This window comes from Lissotriton vulgaris, chromosome 11 (assembly GCF_964263255.1).
Source record: "Lissotriton vulgaris chromosome 11, aLisVul1.2, whole genome shotgun sequence".
Taxonomy (NCBI): Eukaryota; Metazoa; Chordata; class Amphibia; order Caudata; family Salamandridae; genus Lissotriton; species Lissotriton vulgaris.
In genome coordinates this window covers 669,175,491-669,190,283 of record NC_141699.1, presented here as the reverse complement: position 1 = coordinate 669,190,283, position 14,793 = coordinate 669,175,491, and the positions used below count along the sequence as shown (strand labels likewise).

The 14,793-nt window shown below is 42.8% G+C and overlaps 1 protein-coding gene across 1 annotated transcript in view; it reads left to right on the top strand.

Moving 5' to 3' along the window:
• The window catches only part of LOC147683311 (E3 ubiquitin-protein ligase ARIH2-like), a 163,241-nt gene that overhangs the window by 28,299 nt on the left and 120,149 nt on the right, over positions 1-14,793 (top strand). The window lies entirely within an intron of this gene.

The following is a 14,793-nucleotide window of genomic DNA, read 5'->3' as shown; positions in this document are numbered from 1 at the left end:
TTGCAAGCAGTCAGCTACATACAAAGCACTCCGGGAAAGAGTGGGGTCTGCAATAGCTGCCCTGTGCTGGAGCTCATTTATCTAGTTAGTAATTGTCTAACATTTTGTAGGATTATAGAAATTTGAAAGTAATTTTTCTCCAGAATCTTGGTGGGTAAGGGAAGCAGGGATATGGGGTGGAATTTGCTACAAAGGGATGAGGGATGTTTCAATACAGGATCAATGAGCACTGTTGTAGACACTGGAGAACTGGAGCGAGACATATTGCAGAACTCTTGAGAAGCAGGACTGGCTGCACTGGGGATAAGGTACCTAAATGTAAGCGGTATTAAAACAGAATATCGAAACAAAAATATCCCTATACCAAAATATTGAGTCTAAAATATCATGATATGGAAATATCATCAACAAGAATAATAATGTAAAGAATATAGATTTTAATGTAAGTAATATTGATTTTTAAAATATAGATGTAATTAATATTGTTTGCAAAAATATAGTTGTTTAAGATATCTTTTTAACATTATTGTCATGTATCTTAGTTTATATTTTACATGTGTATGATGTAATTTTTTGTATAATTATTGTTCATATTTTTTAATATATGTGTTACATTTTTAGTAGTTATTAAGTTTAATTGAATTAAATATTGTGTTTTATAGCTCCGTAGTGGGTTATGGATTTATAGGGGTATTGGTGGGAAGTAATTTAATTATATTACATTAATGTTTATTTTTTGTTTATAATCATTTATTTAATGGCTATTTAACTGTCAATTGTGCTTAACATTTTTTAAGGTAAATTATATGTGCTGGTTGTGGGTTTTATAGGGGTAAAGGGTGGGAAGTCATTTATTTTTAAATAATTAATAAGTAGTTGTCAATTAATATTAATTAATTGATAGTTAATTATGTTAATTGCGTATTCTTTTTTAGCTGTGGGCTGTGAGGTTATAGGGGTAAGGGGTGGGAAGTAGTTTAGTTTTAATTAATTCATATTTAGTTGTCAAGTAATATAAATTAATTAATTGACCATTCATTTTGTTTATTGTGTAATTATTTTTTTTAGGTGTGGGTAGTAGGGTTTACAGGGTTAAAGGGTGGGAATTTATTTATTTTCAATCAATTAATAATTGGTTGATAATTAATATTAATGAATTGATAATTAATCATGTTGTTTAAGTACATTTTTGTTGGTGCAGGTTGTGGGGATTATAGGAGTAAAGGGTGGAGAGAAAATTTATTTGAATTCATTTATATTTTTTGAGGTTGAATTTTAGTTGCTGGTTGTGGGATTTACAGAGGCAAAGGGTGGGAAGTTAATTAATTTTAATTAATTATTATTTTGTTTTTAATTAATAATATTGTCTTTATTGATAATTAATTGTGCAATTGTGCAATTAAATTCCTTGTTCACGAGCCGCACCCCATAGAATGAGCAACAACTTGAGTGAGGTTCACCTGCATTGATTTATTCATTTCAACCTCAGTGGGCGTGTCCTCCCGCTTCGCGGGCATTCTGGTATTTGCAGTCCATTCACTCTAGTGTTACCCATGTGGGTGTTGTTGTGCACCCCAAATATCGGTAATATTCCCCTGTAGGCACAAGTCAGGAATGTGGTGCTGCCAGTAAAAGTCACTCAAAGTGCACTAACTCCATCCCTGTTTCGCTATGCCAGGCCCGCCTGGCGCTGCAGGTCCTCATCGCGCGGTGAGTCACCCTAGCGGCTTAGGCTTCACCGCTACAAATCCATCAAAAGAGTTGCCCCTGTGCGGATGACCTTCTTGGAGAAAACGCCTCTCTTGCGAGGACTACAGCTACTAAATTCTGCTGGCTCAACGCATTTCGGAAAAAACATTCCTTGTTCACGAGCCAGATGCCAAAGAACGAGCAACAACTTGAGTGAGGTTCCACTGCATTGATTTATTTATTTCAACCTCAGTGGGTGTGTTCTCCCGCTTTGCGGGCATTCTGGTATTTGCAGTCCATTTACTCTAGTGTTACCCATGTGGGTGTTGTTGTGCGCCCCAAATATCTGCAATATTCCCCTGTGGGCAAAAGTCAGGAATGTGGTCCTGCCAGTAAAGTCACTCAAAGTCAATATCCAACATAGTCCAGGGACTATGCAATCTTGTAATTGAGAATCTGACTTTTCTCAGGCCATTTGTTAAGTATTGGACGCAATGAAGGTCTCTTTTTTGATTTACTGTGTAAAGGGCGACTCTTTCCATTAGCACCCTTTACTTAACGCAGTCAGGTGTCTCCTTAAGAGGGTACCAGTCAGGAAGACAAAACACATCCATGGCAGTCTTATAACTCTTTACTAAAAATTAAGATGTGCGCTGAAAAAGACAAGCAATGTACCAAAACTTTCCCTAACATCAGGGAAGGAAAAAGAGGCAAGCAATCCATTGGAAAATCTGATGTCAAAAACTACAAATCAAGAACAAAATAGGAGCAAATGAGAGTGATATATCGGTGTAAAAGTTCTGATGCGACCCAACCTCTATCCATAACCTGATCTGGGAATATAGTGATATGAGTATTTAATACGCTGTGGTTGTCCTTCCTGACACCATGAAGTGCTATATCGGTTTAGGGATTTTAGTAAATACAGGAAGATTGGTGCTCAGACTAGTTTGTGTGGTGTCTACTATGCTCAGAGCGTGCACCGTGCTGCCAGGTCGGGGGAAATACCCTGTAACCCCCGTAAATGTGTGAGTCGAAAACTCACACCAATAATGAAAACACAGTCCTGGGCACACGTAATAATGTTATAACAATGGTTGAAATGTCTCGTATTGTACGAATATCTGTGGTCGACATCAGTATATTATTCAAATGCATTTAATGATGCAACAAAGAAAAACAACCAGCCAACACGTGTTTCGTCACATCAAGGAAGTAACCTGTGACTTCTTCAGGGCTTAGGAAGATACAAAACATCGAGTAAAATAATGGAAAATCATAGAGTTAGTCGTTGCCAAACCAAGATAAACACAACAAAGGGGAAATGTAGATCAAAATCACCAATAGCACGTGGAAACCCTAGGGAGAAATGTGAGCAGACAAATGTAAAAGTGATTTGGTATGGAGACAGTTCTCGTGGCATAATAATGGTGACTGTGCAAGGGAGAGAACAAAATAACCGTTGCTGAATAGCAATGTGAGACAATACTAACAAGTGGTGAATATTGGTGTTTAGGTGACATCAAAAGGTATATAAATGTACTCAAGCAAAATACATGTTCATTCTTAACTCAAACACACTAAAGCGCAAAATTCTATGTATAGTATTAATAAGAAAATTGCGAGGAGAGACTTTTGAGTATTACACATAAACAATGGCAAGCTAGGTGGGGGGGATGGATGAAATTGGAACAAAAAATATGGGGGAGAGACAAGTCATGCACAATAGCTCGATAAGGCAATTGAAGCACATGAGCACAGAAGTGGGAGACTGTCATATGACCAACTTTCTAAAAATCAAAGTCGTGAACATGAGGGTCCCTAAACAGTAAGGGCGAGAATACTAACGGTGAAGGGAGGTGGAAGACAATACCTCTCTGGCGGGGCAGAAAAACATTGCGGTGTCTAAAGAGATGGAAAAGAGGAAAATTGTAAGAAACATAATGCGTGGAGATTTAATTGAGGTCGAAAACTAGATAAAAAGGCTCACCGCGAGGCCGGTGATAATTCCAACCCAGCAAAGGGGGTCAATGAGGACCAACCGGTCTACGTCACAGTTCCCGGTAGGAGGGGAAGGGGGCCCAATGTGGCAATCCCTGCGAGTTTAGGTGTTAAAAGGGCGGTTTGGCCACTAATTACGTGCAGTCCTGAGTAAAGAAAATGAGAGAAAAACCAAAATGAACAATGCCCCGTTGAGTCTAGGGAGAAGTGTGACCTGAGTGCACAAGTCGCTTACGGCAATGGGAGTGTAACAAGGCCTGATGTGACGTGTAGACGTGACGGTGGAAGAAACAAGGATGTTTGAACTGTGGAAAATGGGGGGAGGGGGGAAAATTAAGGGAGGATGTTTGAATTTGAAGGATACTGACTGAGTAGATTGAGGTCCATTCTTACCCGTAGGAAAATGTGTTCAGATCCGTCCAGTGTCTTTAAGAGGTTAGTAGGCGGGTACGCCTTTCTAACCAGGTTGTCTGATATGAGAGAGAATTTCAGTGAGGTGGGACTATAACTAATAACATAGTTATGGCAATTGGGCAGAAAAGCCGGTGAAGATTACCTCAATTCAATCTGATGACCTAGGAGGAGACACTGGTTCCGTCTCGGTTTCCGGATGCGGAAAACGGCGGAAGCCATAACGTGGTATTTAAGGAGGCGCAGTGAACAAAAACTAGACCGTAACTGACATGGTCCAAAATGGCCGGAAATGACGTGACGGGCAAAACGGAAGTGGAGTAAACGTGCAAGAGAGGACTAGAATGTAGTTAAAGAAGTTGATGGTAGTATAAAGGCTAGAGGACTAGCTAGAAACATGAGTGGGATGCTGAGCAACTCTTGAATGAGAAAGGTGAGATGGCAGTCTCGAGGATTATTGAGTAAAAAATCACAGAGACAAAATATAACAGAAGGCCAAAAATTGAGATCGTGTATGGAATAACAGTATACGACTAATATAAATTACATATGCACTAGTTGACCGATGGAAGCCGACATGACAAATCATACTGTAGTCAAACAGAGACATGCGTGACATTAAAGGTACAAATATGATAGCCTTGTATACAATAGTGTATAAGTAGAAGATGAGTATAATGACCGAGGTCAATTTTTTATGTAACTTACTTGGGCTGGAGCATAGTAACTAACCACCTATGTACCTACTATGCCCTCAAAAAAGAAGAAAAAATTATTTTTGCTTTTGGCTAATGCAGGTAAAAGATAGTTCAGTATCAAGAGTTCATTCACCCAGAAAGTAATGAAGCTCATGGTCCAGGTTTAACCCCTTCGCTGCGGCGGCAATTCCGCCGCAGCGCTAGAGGGGAGGGGGGGCCGTGCGGCGCTCCCATGCCCGTGACGGAACCGCTCCGTCACGAGCCTCGGGCGTGCTGTGCTTGTGACGGAGCGGTTCCGCCACGGCCCCGCCCGCTCAATGGAACGTCCAGCGCAGGCGCGAAATCAGCACCGCGCAGGTGCGCCGAGCGGGCCGTGACGGAACTGCTCAGTCACCAGCACAGGGCGACCGAGGCTGGTGACGGAGCGGTTCCGTCACCAGCATGGGAGGGGTTAATCCGTGTTGTACCGTTTGAAGGCGCATGATCCAAGTGACCTCCAGACGCCTAAGACTCAGTTCTCTGTTGCCACCTCTGGCGCTGGCAGCTGCAACATCAAATCAAATCGTTTGCAGGTGCACTCTAGAATGTATATAACAAATTTTGTATTACAATTGATGTTACACTTGATTAGGTATTGTTTCTTGTTGATTGCTGTGAAGTTTTTGACACCATTCTTGGCTGCCCTGCAGACTCCACAACACCCACATTTGAAAAATCCCAATGTGTCGGCTGTAAGCCACAAGTGACTAGTATAGGAGCGTGGTACACTAGGACTATGTCTTGTCCTGAGAGTTCTGCCCCGTCTATAGGTGAGGTCTCGTAGTGATGACATCTTTAAGAGTCGTGTCCACAAGCAAAATGCCCCAGTGTTTGTTGAGGCTTTTCCTGATGGTTAGACCCATATCGCTATAGTCAGTAACTAGTCTCACAGGTTGCTCTTGTTCAGTGACTGTGTTTTTGTCACATAATGTTTCCTGCCTCCTTATATTGTTGATTCTTTCTTCTGCTTTGCATATAGTGTGTGCATTGTAATCTCTAGCCTTGAACCTGTTCTTCATGTTAGACATGCATTTTTTAAACTCAGGTTCTTCGCTGCAGTTCCTCCTAGCTCTGATGAATTCCCCATAGGGGATTGCCTGAACCTGTTTTAACGGGTGAGAACTTTCAGCATGTAAAATGGCATTGCATGATGTTTCTTTCCTATGTAGTCGACTGCACAGTGTGTCTGACTTGATGTAGAGTTCCACATCAAGAAATTTGATGCTAGACGTGCTAGAGTCACTTGTGAACCTCATATTCATGTCATTGGAGTTTAGATGACTACAAAATTCCTCAAGTTTTCTTTGGGACCCTGACCATAGTAAGAAACAGTCATCTATGTAGCGTCCCCAGTAAATTATGGAATCAACTCATGAAGCTCCTTTGTTACTCCTTATCCAATTTGATTCTAAAACACCCATGTAGAGGTTGGCAAATGAAGGAGAAAACTTTGAGTCCATGGCTACGCCTAAAAATGTAAATTGATACTTGTATAGCGCACTACTCACCCGCAAGGGTCTCAAGGCGCTTGTACGAATACCACTGTGGAACCCATCCTGGCTTTCCCTGTGAGGTGTCCACTCCTGGGCACCCCCAAGGTGGAGGCCAGGCATCCTTAGCGTTGTGGGGGCCGTTGTGGAAATTAAGCAAGCTATTGCCCAGAGTTGCCGAGTGGGACTCCATGATTGGAATAGGCACCGAGGCGAGAATTATCAGGTCCGCAGAATTTTCTTTTTTAGCCCAAGACCCGCCGAGGCAGGGAATTGAACCCTGGTCCCGGGCTAGACCTCTGCATCAGGGTCTGCCGCTCTAACCATTGAGCCACACTTCGCCTATGGTTTGTTTATACGAGATGTCATATATGAAGAAATTGTTATTAAGTATGATATCCATCATAGCAATAAGCATGTTGGTGTGTTGCCATAAGGTGGCAGGCCTATTTAGTAAAAGGCTAGTGATTGCTTTTAATCCTACCTCAGGTTCAATGGTGGTGTAGAGAGAAACCACATCTAACGTGGCTACAATCATGCCAGGTTGCCATTGGACATCAGCCAAGATACTCAGGATATGTTTCGTATCTTGGATATGAGATGGTCAATTTGTGACCATGGGACCTAGGAAGAGGTCTACGTATTGCGCAAGTCTCTCAGTAAGACCGCCAATGCCCGATACAATGGGTCTACCAGGTGGAAATTGTGCTGGATTATGTTTCTTGGGTAAAGTGTACAACTAGGGGAATGCAGGCATGTGTACCTTCAAATAAAGAAGCTCCTGATCGTCAATGAGACCAATGAGTGCCATTCGGATAAGCATTTGTTGATCTTAGTGATGAGTATGCCCGTTGGATTGTAAGTCAGACGTTTATAACAGGAGGTGTCCTGTAGTTGAGTCTAAATTTCATTGTGGTAGTCAATCCGATGCATTACCACGACATTGCCACCTTTGTTAGCAGTTTTAATTATGATGTCTTGGTCTGATCCTAATGTTTTCAGAGCTACCCGTTACTCTCTACGTAAGTTGTCCTTAGCTCTTCGTTTGGTACTTAGAATTTTACATTCATGTCTATGTATGTCCACCAGTACTAAGTCATAAAAGGTGTCGACGGAGTTACCCCTTAGGAGAACAGGATTCCATCTGGACTTAGTCTTGAGACCGCTGTTCAGGGTCAGGTCTGACTCAATATCAAGTTCCTGGAGAAGATTCTCCATATTAATGGGAGGGTCATCTGAATCCGTAAGGGACAGGAGTAAATGCGTGTCTTGAATGTCCTTTATACTTTGCACACCTGACGAGTTGTCAATGCAAATGTTTTTAATGTTCATGGTGGTTGGTGGAGTACCACTGAAGTGTTTTTTAATTTTCAGGCCCCTAATGAATTTGAAGAGGTCTATCTTGTGTCGGCATATGTCACCTTGTTCGTCGTGGTTATAACTTAAGCTTCTGCTTAGTAATTAAATCATGCCACTATTAAGAGTTTGGGAGGAAAGATTAACTACCTGTACACCAAGATCTAGATGGTCTGTTTGTTCTTTCCGTCCCCGGACCTCAGTTTCTTCTTGTATTAGTCTGAGTCCTGACCTCTTCCCTCTGCAGGTTTTCTGTCTTGGACTCCTTGTCTCTGTTGCTTTCTGTTTTCCCTTCGTATCGTTTGGACCTCTCTTAAAAAAGATGATTTAGTTTGGCCCAGTCCAATTAAACTGCATGACTGGTTTTCAGTTTCACTGTCACTAGTTGAAATGGTGTTAAGAGAGGTGGAACTAGATAAAACAGAGGAAGTGTCTGTTCTGGTTGATCTGTCTCCCTGTGGGGTGGTCTGGACCAACTGGTCGTATTTCCTGGCGAAAGTGAAAACACGTCCCTCCCTGTAATCTGCTTCGTCCCTTTTTAATTGTTGGGTTTTTCTATCTTTGATCTCGTTCTGATGTTTTATCAAGATGTCATATAGGATTACGTAATTCTTTTCTGTGGCTTCCTTCAGGTCTAAGTCTCTTTTTCTAGGTTAGATATTTCAATCTGGAGTTTTGCTACCTTACGCTCAGCATTCTCTATTAGTATATTGATAAGTGTGTTTGAGTTGGAAGTGAGAGTTTCCTCCCATTTGCCTAATAGATCATCATCCAGATTGTCAATTGTGGGGAAAATCTGGGAACAGAGTCCTCTTGGGACTCTGTTGAGTCTCAAGTATTGCTTTAAGGTAGCACTGTCCCACCACCTGGAGTTCTCAGCATATTTAAATCTCTCCAGTCTTTAGAATTTCTCCTTAAGACCCTCTTTACGTAGGGGGTATCCACTTGTGGATGCTAAACTTATCGGAAATAAGTTGTTGAAAAGTTCTGATGCGACTCAATCTCTATCCACAACTTGATCTGGGAATATAGTGATATGAGTATTTAATACGCTGCGGCTGCCCTTCCTGACACCATGAAGTGCTATATCGGTTTAGGGTTTTTAGTAAAGACAGGAAGATTGGCGCTCAGACTAGTTCGTGTGGTGTCTACTATGCTCAGAGTTTGCATGGTGCTGCCAGGTAGGTGGAAATACTCTGTAACCTCCGTAAATGTGTGAGTTGAAAACCCATACCAATAATGAAAACACAATCAAGGAGCAAATGAGAGTGAATGTGACAGAAAAATAAGGAAGTGAGTGCATTGAGAGCTGAAGATTAGTCTTTAATGCCTCCTTTATGTATGATACAGACAGGAACTGATATCCATGCAGCAATGCCTGAACAAACCGCCATCTTGGGAAGAGGACTTTATAAGGCTTGGCCATGCCTCTTTCTTCTAACATATGGGCACCGATTAGCAAAATGGACAAGCTTACTGCTCTTGGTTGCGTGAGAGAGCAAGAAAGCACTACATCTACAAAGATATGGCACTATCCTGCTCTCTCCCTGGCGCTGGCACACAATTAGGCTCTCGAGTGCCATGCACACTTAACATAGTGCAAATGTGTCTGCATGAACCCAGCCTAGGTTTTGTACTGGAAGGATCCCATGGCATGGTTATGGCAGCAAGGAGGCAGCTTGATGGGAACACAGCGGTACCAATGCCGATGACACAGACCATTCTTCTGAATGAAATGACATCAGCAAAATTGTGGGGAAAATAGGTACATATTTCAACAAAAAGGAAGGTACTCCAAATACCATTCAGGTGGGGGATTATACAAAGTATAAACTTATAAAGATGTCTCAATTTTTTCACTGTTCACCTTAGACATTTTTCTACGAGATAACATTAATCTTAAGAAACAGAATTTATTTGACCTATGAGAATTAAGTTGTCTGAAGTGAAAAATCAAGACATGGATGCACAGCTATATGTTCATGCAATGAGAATAGTGTACATTGCAGATCACAGTGCGCAACCTCTGCTGCATCTGGGAAAGTGATGCCTCCAATTATGACTTTCTAAGATCCCTCTGAAACTCAGATTAGTGGTGGAGTATTTGGTGCTATATAAGTCTGGGCAAAAAGCTATGCCATCCTTCCTTACGGATAGGTCATTCCAGGTGGCGATCCCGCCCGGTAAGTCGTCATCCTACCCGTTAGACCAGGGAGTCCCACAGGGGTCATCACTGAGTCCCACCCTTTTAAATCTGTATGTGAGACCGTTGGCTGCGGTCGTTAAGCGGTGGGGCCTGACCATGATCTCTTACGCAGATGACACGCAGCTGGCGGTCACACTGAGTGGGGACTCAGACCTGGAGGCTCCCAGGTTCTGTGATGTCTGCGGGAAGTGGCTAACTGGATGAATTCCAACTGTCTCCAGTTAAACTCCAAGAAGACAGAGATTATGGTGGTTGGCAAACAGGTGGCTTTGTGGGGTGACAAATAGTGGCCTTCGGAGTTGGGTGTGACTCCCCTCCCAGCGGCAGAGATAAAAAACCTGGGGGTGTGGCTTGATCCTTCTCTGAGTTTCATCTGTCATACCAAGAAGGTGGCGGCTTCTTGCTATGGCATCATCGGAGGACTTCGACCCATCCTCAAATTCTTTGATGCACCCACAAGACAGCTGGTGGTCCAAGCATCAGTGCTGTCCAGGCTGGACTATGCCAGCTCCCTACTGGCGGGGGTTAACCAGTCAGAATTTCTGCGGCTCCAGTGGGTTCAAAACGCTGCGGCCCGACTGGTGACAGGTCTGCCTAGGCGTTGCTCGGTGTCCAATGCCCTGCGCTCTCTCCACTGGCTCCCTGTGCAGCAGAGGATTAGATTCAAGGTTCTCTGACTTGCATTTAAAATCCTCAAGGGTACTTCCCCACAAATCTTGGAGAAACTGCTGATCCCCTATGTCCCCTCTCGCACTCTTAGATTGCTAGGCCAGAACTTAGCAGTGGTCCCGCGTTTTAAGTTGAGCAGAATTGGTGGCCGCTCCTTTCGAGTCCTGGCAGCGAGCTGGTGGAATTCTCTTCCTCCACAAATCCGGGCCATCGATGAGCTCCTTCAGTTTAGACGGGCTATCAAGACCTTTTTATTTGTTTAGCTCATCTGTTGTGTCTCTTCTCCTTTCTGCCCGCTTTTAATGCTGTGTTGTGTTTACCTTCTCAAAGCGCCAGGACGCCCGTTTGCTGGGGCAGCTGTGCGCGGTACAAATAAACATAACATAACATACTGCGTTTGATATTGCTCATTTTCTCGGGAGTCAAGGAGACTGCAGGAGGTACAGAAAGGGCTGTACAGGAAGCAACTTTAAAAACAATTATGTTAGCCCTGCAGGCTCACAGGGCTGAGACACAGCCACGCTATACTCAGGCAAGAGTAGACACCGTGCAGTTACAAACGTCTTTGGAGGAGGTTTCTGGTTGAATGAAAAATCTTACAGCAGATGTCAGTGAACTGCAGCAAAGAGTCACTTCTAGTGAGGAGACAGTAGCGACAATAGCTAAGGCTACTGAGAACCACAAGGGCCAGCTTAGATTACTCCAAAATAAGATTGAGGACATTGAGAACTGACATAGGAGAAATAATCTTAGGATCTTCGGGATACCGGAGGGCAAGGAAGGCTGAGATCCCTGACAATATATGGTGCAACTATTCAGAAGGGCCTTCCTGGATCTGAATGACTTGGACTGGGATTCTCAAATAAAACCTGCCCACCGATTTCCTCTCAATCACAATGTCTCTGACCCTAAAGGTTTACGGCCCGATCAACATCCCCGGTCTCAGTAGACAACATGAAAATAGTAGCCCGGTCAGTCCTTTGCAAATCCACAATGGTCCAGCCGTGGAAGCTTCAACAGTTTACAGACCCATTCAAGACTGCTGGTGCGCAAGGTTTATCACAGGAACTTGCTTGTCTCAAGATTGTGATGGGCGGATGTGTCTAGATGTGCTTCTCTGAAGAAGATGCAGCACAGGCACTCACTCTACTAAAGGAGACAAAAGCACTAGCATGTTTAACACTCCATATACATTCTCTCGCTTTTTTGCCTCATTTTTCTTTCCTTCTTTTTCTTCATTAGTGGTTGGTAGCGGCGGGTTGGGTGGGTGTGGTGTACATTTAAATCATGGAATAAGCTACTGCTCACGATTATTGAGCACGTTAATATTATAAAAATGAATATCCTCCCAAAGTTTTTTTATTTGTTTCAAGCAATCCCGCTGAGGGTTCCAGATTATTTTTTTAGGCGCCTCGATGGTGCTATTAGTAGTTCTATCTGGGGATATGGCACACTAGGCGCGCCAGTCGATTTATGAAATCCCCCTATAAGATAGGGGAGCTTTCACTCCCGTATTTTAAGCTCTACTTTTGGGCCGCTTTCACCGGCCGGGTGCGCAGTTTATTGACGCAACGCAATTTCAATCAAATACCACTATGCTATCGGCTTGCTCTAGGAGCAGACACCAGTCTTTTTTTTTACCGTCTCCAAGATCCCAATTACTATAAGAGGGTGTGGTTTAAGGTACTGCAATATATTATCTGTATTTGAAAGGGAGTTTTCAAGAAATATTCCCTAGGGTTTCTGACTCAAGATACCCCCATTTGGGATAACCCTGCCCTCCCTGCTGTTTCTGCTGTTGCAACCTGCTGAGTATGGATACATTTTCATATTACAGCTATGGGCCAACTGTGACTCAATGGGTTTAGATCCTTTTCAGACTTGCAAGCAGTCTATAAATTGCCTAATCATTCTTTGTTAAAATATCTCAAACTGAGGGTTTATATGCTCACGGCACATGAAATAATGTGCAGCATCAACAGCTCAGAGTTCTCTGCATATTTCTTTAAGCCCGACATCAAACCAACTATAAGTGTGATGTATCAGGCATTGTCACACTCTGTAATAGATGATACCCGATTATTGGCAGCAAAATGGAATAGGCTTCTTGCATCCGAGGTGTCGGCAGGAGAGGTTCAGATGTCATAAGAATTGTTGGACTGTTTGGTCCACTCTGTGAATCTCAAGCTGCAGCATGGGCGTACGGTTTGTTTTTTTATATTATACTCCAGATGTAATCCTAAAATGGGGGCAACACCCCCAATAGACAGGAAATATAGAACTAGGTGCCCTAAGTGCGACCTCCTGGCCACCAATGCTCTGCACATGTTTGTGCTCTGCCCGGGCTTGGATAAATTCTGGAAAGGGGTGATAGAATATATGTTATTAGGTTTGAGCTTTCCAATACAACTTACATTTGAGGAGGTGGTGATGGGCCTTAAATATGATTTTATAGTAGGTTCACAGCAATTGGCCGCAATCATGCTAACAACTGCCTGACTGTATCGCCCGAGCATGGATTCTAGAGAATGCACCTTATGCTTTAGAATGGAGTACTCTTCTCTATCAAATATACAAACTAGAGCTTATATTGGCTAAGGCAAGAGGCTTCTCCGCAGTGCTAAAATTCGACAAGATTTGGAGGAATCATAGGGCCTTATGTATGAACACATTTTCCAATAGACAGAGAAAGGCAAAACTCTTTCATTCATCTGGCCCTTAGATGGGATTGCATTAATGCTGGTGATGCCTAGGCTAGTTTCAGTTTAATCCTTTTTTTTCTTATGCGTCCGCAGTCTATGTTTGGTCATACTATTAATATTTTCAACCTATGTGGCACTCAAGGGATTCCCTTCTGACATGAATTAATGTCGGACATTAATTAGACATATGTACATCTATTCCTATGAATTGATAGGGAAGGTTGTACTGTGTGCTCTCTTTTTTCTTTTGATGGTGCTATCCTGTATGAATTGTGCTGATGTATTGATTTATGCTTTGACCAATTAAATTAAAAGATTTTAAAAAAGCTATGCCACCTCAAACACACAACGGAAAATTTGGCAAGGAGTGCTTGTGGCCCCATACCTAGACCCCAGGTAGAGAAAAATATTACTGGGGTAGAGATAGCTAAAATCAGCAGCGAAGTAAAGCCTCTCTTGGAATTAATGAGCAGCTTCACAATTCGGACAAATCAACACAGGAGCACATTCTAACTTATTAGAGGAAGTTAGAAGCTCTGTTGAAAAGAGTTCAAACACAAACATGAATATATAGTAATCACACAAGGGAATTTGTTATACTGGAAATCATGCAGTGGAAACAGGGGGAGAGAAAAGCACAAAAGGGGGCTTCTAAGATTGCCAAGACTAAGACCAAGCCAAAGTATACAATGAAATCCCCTCCTATGAATACTACCAAAAATGTCCCAACTGATCTCAGAATAGAACAAATGAGTATTTGGAAGCTGTTTTTGATAGCTTTGAGTTGGTATTAAAAGACTTTCGCCAAGATGTAACTCATAAGTTAAAGGAGGTTGAGGATACCTTACAAACTTTGTTAGGCACACAGTGCACCATGGCTCAGCCCCCTCCAGCTCCCATACTGCACAAGGAGGCATGCCTCATGTCTACAATACCATTGGGGAAACCTGGTCTACCCACCGATAATCTCACCCTGCCCCTATATAGCTAATTGAGACCCATGAAAAATTAACAGCAGCACGACAGAACACAGGTGCATGACACAACAGAACTCTGTCAGATTCTGGACACTAACAGATATGATACTGTCGGTAATGGATGATCTGTACATCTTCAATTCCCACTTGAGTGTACCCCTATACTGGATTCCATACCTTGGCCAAGGACTAGTTCAAAGACTGGAGGGGCCTTTGGCTCAAAAATAAAACAGGATGACATGAAAATTTGGCAGATTACATTCTTACGGTATGGAGGGTAGGGCTGCTTGGGTCTAGGTAGGAAATTCACGATAGGGGACTGTGTGGCTGTGAATTAAAAAATTCCAAGATAAAAACTTAAAGAGAAATGGGTGGGAGAATTAGGTGACATGGATGAAACGGAATGGAACGAGGCACTGGCCTCGCCGCGGGAAGTAGGAATATCGGCTAGATTCCGCCTGGTACAGCTCAAGGTGTTACATCGCACCTACTACACCCGCACTCTACTACACAGAATACAGAGGGCACCACACCCATACTGCCTCAGGGGGTGCG